Here is an 8047-nt window from a genome sequence, read left to right on the forward strand (position 1 = left end):
GCAGGGGTAAAGAAGGTGAGTTGACTTAGCACACCCAAACTCTTGGAAGCAGATTTTACAAGACAGGAAATAATTTATGTTCTTTCCAAGATAAATTCCGAGAGACTGAAACCCCAAGAATTTTTGAAGATGCTGCAGGATCGAACTCACACCGCGCCGATACGTTTTGGAGCTGGTGTACATTAAGCATTGAGGTTGAGCACAAAAACGACTGCTAAATCCTGCTAGCCTTCGTAGAAGTTGTGAAGTCGGGTCGCAATAATAGGCTTATTCTTCTCCTCTTACTTTCTTCATCTGTCATAACTGCAAATCGTAAAGTTGTACACCGTGTTGTACATCAAAATGTTTAGTATCAGCCGGGGATGTTCCCTACATAATTTAGAGCAGGATTAGGGATACAGAATGCAAGTTACAGACTAAAAACATTCCAAGGCTCTCAGGCAACAACTGTGCAATATATCGTTTTCTTAAAGCTCTTGTCATTAGGGCTGGGCCCCAATATTTAGGAATTTACAGTATACTCATTGAGTGAGGAACGGGGGTGACACAGTTAGGGACAAGCATTATATTTGGCTGCCCTTGTGGGCTCGGCAAAACAATAAATGAATGAATAGAAAGTCCATAAAATGAAGTCAGAAACTGAATTCCCCCTCCCTCCCCCCTAAAAAAAAAAAGTGCAAAACAGTATACTGAAGTATACACGTTCTGCTTAACGCTGGATTTTGGAGAAGGGAAGTGTAGGTGTAACGATGAGAATGTAGGTATAAATATGAGGGTGTAAGCAAGAGAATGGACTAGGTAATGGCAGGGTGTGTGGGTAAAAGAGTATGTGTTCACCCCACCATTATCTAAATACACGGCCGCCTCCACTAACACTTACCCCGAAACAGGTCTCTTAACACTGCAGGTAAAAAATAAAAAAAATGTAGTGTTTTTTCCCTTTTCATCTGTTAGCAAGAGAGGATATTAGTAGCCTGTTGTATATGGCATGTTGTTAGTGTTGTCTGTGGTGAGGAAGAAGAAGAAGAAGAAGAAGAAAGAAGATGAAGAACGATAAGAAGGTGGAGGAGGAGAAGCAGAAGGAAAAAGAGGAGGTGGAGGAAGAGGAGAAGGAGGAGAAGGAGGAGGAGGAGGAGCTGAATTAGGAGAAGCAGAAAACTATCTATCTATCTATCTATAGCCCGACGCCCTAATCCCGCAAAGGGTGGCCGCAGACAAAACGCCTCCAAGTCACTCTGTCACCCACCATTTGACTCCCCTCCCCCCAACTCACCCCCCCCTCCCTCATATACCTCTCAACTCCAAACCCTCCACCTCATCCTCGGTCTACCCCTCCCTCTCCCTCCCTCCACCTCACCTACATACACCCTCTTAGTCAGTCTTTCATTCTCCATTCTCTCCACATGTCCAAACCACCTCAGTGTATTTCTCCTAATCTTTTCAACCACATCCACATCTACCCCACAACGTTCCTTCACTTCTTCATTCGTCAACCTGTCCCTCCACGTTACTTCACATGCTCCTCTCAAGTAACTCATTTCCACTGCTCTCACTCTTGACTTGTTCCCCTCTTGCAATGTCCACGCCTCGCTTCCATACGTCAGGGTAGGGATCACAATACCATCATGCAGTGACTTCTTAACTTCCATTTGTTTTTCCTTCCTCCGTTCTGTTATTTAAAAAAAAAAAAAAAAAAAAAAATACTCACCTCCCTATTTCTCATCACTGCTTTCAGTGTACCAACAACCTTTCTTCCCTGCTGTACCCTTTCACGTACTTCATCCCCCAAAGTTCCATCCTTACTCATCACACTACCCAAGTACTTGAATGCACTCACATTCTCCATATCCTCACCATCCAACCTCACTGCACACTCTGTGACTTCATTCCTCTCAAACACCATAACTTTACTTTTGTTTACATTAACTTTCAGCTTCCTCCTCCTACACACTGTCCCAAATTCATTCACCAAACCTTGCAACTCCCATTCATCTTCACTCAACAATACTGTATCATCAGCAAACAGCAACACCGGAAGCTTCCAAATCTCACCCTCATTCATTAAGGCCACCCCTACATCCACTGCCCTACCTTGTACCTCCTTTACAACCCCATCCATATATATATTAAACAGCCATGGAGACATTACACACCCCTGTTTCAGTCCCACATTGAGATCAAAGAACTCACTTAGCTCACCATCCACTCGCACCGTAGCCCTAGCTCCCTCGTACATACTCTTCACAGCACTCAACAATTTCCCCTCCACTCCATATATTCTTAATACCTTCCACATACCTTGCCTATCTATTCTGTCATAAGCTTTCTCCAAGTCCATGAGGGCAGCATACACTTTCCTTCCCTTCTCTTGATACTTCTCCACTAAACATCTTAGAACAAATATCTGATCTACACACCCTTTTCCCTTCCTAAATCCCCCTTGTTCTTCTCCAACTAGCTCCTCTGTCATATGCCTAACCCTATCAATGAGTATTCTACCATATATTTTACCAGCCACACTAAGAAGGCAAATACCCCTATGGTTACCACATACTTCTCTCTCCCCTTTTCCTTTGTACAGAGGAACAATTATACCTGATTTCCAGTCCTCTGGAACCCTTCCCTCTTCCCAAGCCAATCTACACAACTTCCATATCCACTCCACAACAATCTCACCCCCATACCTAAGCATTTCACCACACACTCCATCAATTCCTGGGGCCTTTCCCAGCTTAATCATCTTCATCGCTTCCACTACTTCCGACCTACTGATCTCTTCCTCCCTCCTCTCATCTCTTCTTCTCCCAGCCATTCCCCAACCACTTATACTCACACTGCTCTCACTCTCTACATTCAACAAATCCTCAAAGTGCTCCTTCCATCTCCTCAATTTCTCTCTCTTCTCCACCAACAATCTATTATTCCTATCTTTCACTCCCCTACTATTTCCCCTTTCACACTGCCTTACTTTCTTTACCTCCTTCCAAAACAATTTCTTACTCTCCCTCCATTTCACACTCAGATTCCTCCCAAACTCTTCATCCACTTTCTTCTTACTCTCCTTCACCAGTCTCTTAACCTCCCTTCTCCTGCTCACATATACCTCTCTGTTCTCTCTCTCATCTTCTCCCCTACCTCTACTCGCCAACCATTCACCATATGCCTTCTTCTTTTGTTCCACAGCTCGTTTCACCTCATCATTCCACCATGCTGTCCCTTGCACACCCTTGCATCTCCTCCTCACTCCACAAACCGCCTCACACACTGCGCTTATCTATTCCGTGAATATCTTACATACTTCTTCCACCCCTTCCATCTGCTCTAGCTCATACCTTCCCAATCTTTCTTCCACTATGCTCTTATACTCTGTCCTTTTCTCACTATCTTGCAATTTCTCCACTCTTCTCACAGGAGCTGCTTCCTCCTGTTTTCCCCTTCGCCTCCTCAACCACTTCCTTTGCAGCTCTACCTTGGCCATCACTAACTGGTGGTCCGAGACTCCATTCCCCCACCCTCTCCACACCCTTGCGTCCAACATTTGTCTTCTCTTTCGCTCATCCACACACACGTAGTCTATCATTGCCTTTCGTTCAACAAGCTCACCATCCATCCTCCTCATTACTCTCCATGTATACCGGTGGATCATCTTATGACGAAAGTAGGTGTTGGCTATTGCCAACCCCTTACCAGCACAGATGTCCACCAAAGCACTACCATTCCCATCTACTTCAGCTGGCACACCCCACTGACCAACCACTCCATCCACTCGTACATTCCCAACTTTGCCATTCATGTCTCCAATCAACAACACTCTCTCGCTCCTCTCAAACTTGTCCATACATGCTTCTACTCTCGCCCAAAACTCATCTTTCACTCTTGCCACTCGATCCTCTGTTGGAGCATACACACATACAATCGCCCATGCTTGTATACCTACTTTCATCCTCACCCATACAATCCTTGCACCCACTGTTCCATACTCTCTTATATTCTCCTTCCACTTCTTGCTTATCATCAGACATACTCCCTCTCTTGCCCTCTCATTCTCACTGACTCCTGCACATATACCTACACCGTATTCCCATTCTCTCACCCATTCACCTTCCCATTTAGTTTCAGTCAATCCACATATATCCACTTTTGCATCCTCAAGCACCTGGACAATCTCTCTCTCTTTCACTTCATCATTCACTCCTCTCACATTCCACGTTGCTACCCTCAGAATGTCCTTTGTCCGTTCCTTAGTCGTCAACGTATGGTCCGTCCGGGTCCGAGGCGCTTTATTTGCTTTTTTAGTTAGTTCTTTTTACGGGGTGGGGCACTAACCCACCACCAACCCTTTTAGTCGCCTCGTACGACAAGCAGGGATACTGGGGGAGTATTCTTGAAACCCCCCTACACCCAGGGGAAAAAGAAGTCCACCTTTTGCTGGTTTCGATTCCGGGTCGTCACTATCCAGACGCAGGTATCTACCAGTGTTGGCTGCTGTGGCAGAAAACGAAACTAAGATATTTCAAAAAGAAGCTCTCATTCTTTAAGTCCTTCGTACCCGTCTTGTTTAACCTCAACTCGATTAATTATATCCGCTCTCGTGAGGCAAATGCGGATGATATGTTTTATGCAACATGAGTGCGTGCGTGGGTGAGTCCATGAGGAAAGAGAGAGAGAGAGAGAGAGAGAGAGAGAGAGAGAGAGAGAGAGAGAGAGAGAGGAAAAAGAAATAAAGGGAAGAAAAGGTAACGAGAAAAAAAGCTTAGAATATTAAAGTAAAAAAAATGTCCGTTAGAGAAAGAGGGGGAATAGACCATTACATGGAGGAATGGAAGCGGGAACATATGGTGCTGTGGAGCGAAGGAAGCGAAAGAGGGTGGGGGGGGGGAATCTGGGGGAGTTAGCCTGAAGTGAGTGAAAGTGAGAGAGCACGCTTGGAAGTGAGAAAGCGTTGTGGCCATAATGTGAGGGGGTGTGAGTGAGGATTAATAAGAAAGTGATATAGATAGAACAGTTAAAGACAGGGGGATGAACTGCAGTAAGGACGAGTTTGTGGCTATCGTGTTAGAGTAAGTGAATGGGATCAGAGTGAGGTCGGTCCATATATCATGGACCAAGAGATGATCCACCTTCCCTTACTGTCTCCCTCCATTCCTGTTGATGATCCACCTTCCCTTACTGTCTCCCTCCATTCCTGTTGATGATCCACCTTCCCTTACTGTCTCCCTCCATTCCGTTTTCTGTCTCTGTATCTGTCTGTATCTGTCTTTCTGTATCTGTCTGTCTGTCTCTATCTGTCTGTCTCTACTTGTCTGTTTCTGTCAGTCTCAATCTGACTTTTTCAGTCCGCATCAGTCTGCATTTGTCTGTTTGTATCTGTCTGCCTGTCTGCCTCTGCCCGCCCGCCCTACAAAGTGAATACGTGAAGGAGCGTTGAGGAACTGATGTGGGTGTGGTGGAAAATATTAGTAGAAGTAACCTGAAATATTTTGGTCTTGTGAAAAGGATGGAGAATGAGGGACTGGCTGGAAGGTCTACGTGAAGGAGGTTGGAAGGGGAAGGGGAAAGGAAGCCAGCGGATGGATGGATGGAAGGATGGATGGAGAAGCATGTGAGTGAGCTGGAGAAAAGGCAGCCAGATGGCAGAGGATAGAATGACATGGATGAGATTTGTTTGTGGCCAGCCATCCAGGATTAAGGCGTCTGGCTATAGATAGAGAGGTAGATAGGTCCTCCCCTTCCTTATCTTCCTTAATTCACTTCCCTTCTATCTCCAGCCTCCTCCCATCCCGCCTCCCTCCACTTCCCTCCTCTCTCCAGCCTCCTCCCCTCTCCCCACCCTCCCTGCCAATACTTTCCTCCTACATCAGTCCTCTCTATTTACCTTTTACCCAGCACAATTCTTCACACTCCCTCTCTCCCCTCAACCCCTCCCCCCTTCCTCTCCTTTCCTGTCTCTCTCCCCTCACGTCCTCTCCCTCGCTCTCTCACCTGGTCAACCTTCAACTTTAAGCTGCTCTGTTAAAAAGTCCAGGGAAGAGGAAACGAGAGAAGTAAACAAGGGGAAAATAAAGTGAAGGAAGGATGAAGTCATTCAGGACAGAGTACATCACCCACCTTCTCTCTCTCTTTCTCTCTCTCTCTCTCTCTCTCTCTCTTCTTTTTCATGCTTTCCCTTCGCATTCAGTACTACTTCTCCTCCTCCTCCTTCTCCTTTTCCTCCTCCTTCTGCTTCTTCTAAGGGTTTGGAGCCACACCATCATGGAGTTCGTTGTGCTCTCTTTAGTTCTCTCTTTAAGTATTGTTTGTGGAAGAGAGAGAGAGAGAGAGAGAGAGAGAGAGAGAGAGAGAGAGAGAGATACACATATATATAAAATTGTTGAGTGCGAAAAATAAATTATGCAAACTGGTATATGTGAATTAGCACTTCCTGAAGTTTCTATTTCTATAAGGAAATAAGCGAGAAAACACACACACACACACACACACGAGAACGCTTATGGAACCCAGCTTTATGCGTGCAGACTAAGACCTTCGCTATGTAAGTGCAAAGATACAAAGCCCGGGTAACCGTGAGAGTCACGAAGTAGGGACATAAAAATCACGAGTTTGACTTCCTGTCCTCTTTCTTTATCAATAATAACACGAAAACTAAAAGGCGTAAGCGAGTGTGCTAAAGACCAAAAGGGTATGTTTGCTATTTATTTAGAGCAGCATTCGATCTATAATATGTTGATTTCCAGCCTAAAAACCTTCAGTAACACTCGCAAGTCTTCTCTGATATGTGAAACATCTCTGGTCCGTGTTGCCTCATTCTGCTTAAGACCAATGGAGGGAAAATACCGCAGGTCCATGTGAAAAATAGGTCCATGGTGGAAATAAGTCCATGGTGGAAACAGGCCCATGGTAGAAATAGGTCCATGGTGGAAATAGGTCCATGGTGGAAATAGGTCCATGGTGGAAACAGGCCCATGGTAGAAATAGGTCCATGGTGGAAATAGGTCCATGGTGGAAATAAGTCCATGGTGGAAATAGGTCCATGGTGGAAATAGGTCCATGGTGGAAATAGGTCCATGGTGGAAATAAGTCCATGGTGGAAATAGGTCCATGGTGGAAATAAGTCCATGATAGAAACAGGTCCATGGTGGAAATAGGTCCATGGTGGAAATAGGTCCATGGTGGAAATAGGTCCATGGTGGAAATAGGTCCATGGTGGAAATAGGTCCATGTGGTAAAACAGGTAAATGGGGGAAAATTTGTCCTTCGGGAAAAAGCAGGTCCATGAGGAAAATTGGTCCGTGGGGAAAAATAGGTCCATTGGGGAAAGCAGATCCAAAGGGAAGTTTGCCAAGACAGAAACAAATCCCTGGAGGAAAAATGTTAGGTGGGGGTTGGCATCTATGGGTAGTAATCAGATTTGGGTTTATGTGCTAGTACTATATAACATGTTTTTGGCAGCTGGTAGCTAACTTCCATAAAGAGATCATAAACTAGAAAAAATAAAATGTTCTAAAATGATCGTTAACAATTGTAGAGACAATACATGTAAAAAGCACAGACACAGGAAGGCATTTCGGAAAATAGGAGATTCAGTTCTATACCATTACTACATTTCACCTGCTACAAAGTGATCAGGAGCATCTTCAATATCTAGCAGGTGGCATTTTGACAGCTTGTTTGTCATTTTCAAACCAATGGAAGTAAAGTAAATCAATATAAACAATATATCCAGATAAAGAAAAAAAAATCACACAAAGAGAAACAATATGATAGTAAAATGCGACAATGAATCATACTAAACTATGTACTTCTAAATGAGATGGAAAATATAGACATGTAGTAAAATAATGCAAAGTAAAACCTTAAAAAGAAAGTAAGATGTGGAGTGATTCGACGAGTAGGCGTGTAGTGTCATCAGAACTTGTGAGACTAATAGAAAAATCTGATTCATTTATGGGATGTCCCGAAGCCTCACAACAGTTTCGAATTACAGAGAAAAATGGCATAGATAGAGGTAGACCTATCATATATAACCTTCCCTGCTGTTCTGCATTTC

The sequence above is a fragment of the Coenobita brevimanus genome, chromosome 3 (assembly GCF_032717465.1).
Source record: "Coenobita brevimanus isolate Jiangsu-jjx chromosome 3, ASM3271746v2, whole genome shotgun sequence".
In the NCBI taxonomy this organism is placed as follows: Eukaryota; Metazoa; Arthropoda; class Malacostraca; order Decapoda; family Coenobitidae; genus Coenobita; species Coenobita brevimanus.